This window comes from Colobus angolensis, unplaced genomic scaffold, assembly GCF_000951035.1.
Source record: "Colobus angolensis palliatus isolate OR3802 unplaced genomic scaffold, Cang.pa_1.0 Scaffold12, whole genome shotgun sequence".
In the NCBI taxonomy this organism is placed as follows: Eukaryota; Metazoa; Chordata; class Mammalia; order Primates; family Cercopithecidae; genus Colobus; species Colobus angolensis.
In genome coordinates, this window is record NW_012113141.1 from 13115329 (window position 1) to 13117880 (window position 2552).

General features: G+C 44.9%; 1 pseudogene; it reads right to left on the reverse strand.

Annotated features, from left to right (window-relative positions):
• Positions 1 to 1011: 1011 nt before the first annotated feature.
• The window catches only part of LOC105503027, a 3594-nt pseudogene continuing 2053 nt past the window's right edge, over positions 1012 to 2552 (reverse strand).

Consider the following 2552-nt stretch of genomic DNA (forward strand, 5'->3'; position numbering starts at 1 on the left):
AAAGAAAGAAAGAAAGAAAGAAAGAAAGAAAGAAAGAAAAGAAAAGAAAGGAAGGAAAGAAAGAGAGAAAGAAAGAGGTGAAGGAGGGATGGAGGGAGAAACAGAGGGAGAAAGACAAGGAGAGAGGGGGACGTCAATCCAAGGTTCACATCTTATACAAAAATTAACTCAAAATGGATGATAGACTTGAATTAAAGTGTAAAACTATAAAATTTTAGAAAAAAATAGAAGAAATGTTTGCAATCTTGGACTAGGCAAAAAGTCCATATACTTGACACCAAAACACAATATATTAAAAGAAGAATGATAAACTGGACTTCACCAAAATGGAAAATTTTGCTCAGTGAAAGACCCTGTTAAGAGTATGAAGAGATAAGCTACAGACTGGAAGAAAATATTTACAGATCACATATCCAATGAAGGACTCGTATCTAGTATGTATAATGAACCCTCAAAACTTAACAGTCAAAAAACAAACAATCTAATTAGAAAATGGGCAAAAAATCAGTTTTAATTTGTGCAGTATAACATAGTATAAAAATTTTGAATAGATCTTATGTGCAGCCATTGCATTATTAGTATTTTATAATATTGTGTGGTTTTGGTTCTTGGTGCTGTCTTAATCCCCTCAGGCTGCCATAAAAAAATACTGCAAACTGAAGGGCTTATAAACAACAGAAATGTATTTCTTACAGCTCTGGAGGCTGGAAAGTCCAAGAGCAAAACACCAACAGATGTGATGTCTTGTGAGGGTCTGCTCTCTGGTTCATAGGTGGCACCTTCTGGCTGTCCTCATAGGGTGTAAGGGGGCTAACTAGCTCTCTGAAGTCTCTTCTGGGGCACTAAGGACACTAATCCCAATCATTAGCCTCTGCTCTTGTGGCTAATTACTCCCCAAATCCCCATCTCCTAATGCTGTCACCTTGAGAGTTAGGATTTCAACATATTAATTTGGAGGGACAGCAGAGATTTCAGCTGGGAGCCAAGGAGGAGGCTGAGGAACGTGCCTCTTTAGGTGGGAAACTCATAGATGGCCAGGAAGCAGGACATGCACGAGATGTCATTCCACAGCCTGTCCTTCAGGAGAACCACACAGTCCTCCCCGAGCTGTGGTCGTGTGGCTCATCCTTCTTCCAGTTGCTGTAGGTCAGTCTCCTGCCCATCACGTACATGAACTGGCCTTTGGTGGCCTCATCTGTGATGCCCAGGAAAGCACTGTCTTTGGTCACGTCCTGGATGGCCTTATTCTCCTCGGCATTCTTGTGAGCAGCCACTGTGGCCTGGAGCCCAGTACATAGATTCTTCACTTTGGAGAAAGGCATCCCCTCACCTTTGGTCACGAAGAGCTTCTTCCCAGACATTTTCCAGAAAGGAAGGAAGGAAGGAAGGAAGGAAGGAAGGAAGGAAGGAAGGAAGGAAGGAAGGAAAGAAGGGAAGAAGGAAGATAGATCACAAAGGGTGAGTGAGGCTGGCTGGGTTTGGAGCCCAGTCCAGGACAGTAGGCAAGTAGTCTGAGTTCTCTGGGAAGTCAGACCTCTGAAAACTCACCCTATGCCCAGTAGCTCAGTCCAGATCCTGGTCAGGAAGCAGACCTCAGCTGCAGAGCCTGGGAAGGGGCGTCCAGACCCCTGCAGACAGCCCAGACTCCCCTGGGATATCCCACCTTGAAAAAGCATCTGCTAAAACCTGCCCCAGCACAGGTGCACATAGGGAGACAGTCTTGGGCCCCACTGTAGGCTTGGGCACCAGGATAAGGAAGAGGCAGGGACAGACATCAGAGCACAGTAGATAACAAGGAAGGAGCACAGACTTTGGAGAGGACAGACCTCCATCCAAACCCTCCCCTGCCACTTCCCGGCTGTGTGATCTGAAATGAGTCACCAACACTTCCTGCACCTCGGTTTCCTTACCTGTCAATAAAGCAAGTTCAACAACCACAGCTGAGGTTGCTGAGAGGATTGAATGGAACCATCTTATGGGAAAATGCCACCCAGCACAGGCCCTGGTGTAGGACAAGTGTTCATGAGTTAGTTCCCCTCCCACCTCCTCCAAACCTAGAGTGTGCTGAAGAAAAGAGTGAGAGCCAAGAACACATTATGGGCAGAGAGAAAGCTCACGCTTCTTTATGTGGTCCAGTTCTGATCTCAGGCTCTGTAGCTGTCTCTCTAAGTTGGCCAGCTTAGCCTCAGCAACTGCAAAGCAACAGGGAGAAGGTATTTATGGAGAAGACCTTAAGTTGGAGACTGGAGCATTTTGAAAAAAAACAAAGTGGCTTACTAAGAAAAACGCTTATTCTAGAAAAATAAGAAAGCAAAAGAAATAAAAGGGGAAAAATGACTACATTCCTGCTTCCCAGCTATACCTCTGCATCCCTTCACAATCTGGAACTTCAGGCCTGGACCTCTGTCTCCACATACAGCTTGCATATTGTCACATTGTAAGAATTCATAAGAAAATACTCAACTCGTTACTCTTCTTTCTGAAAACTTTTCTTTTCTTTTTTTTTTTTGAGGTGGAGTCCTGCTCTGTCGCCCGGGTTGGAGTGCAGTGGC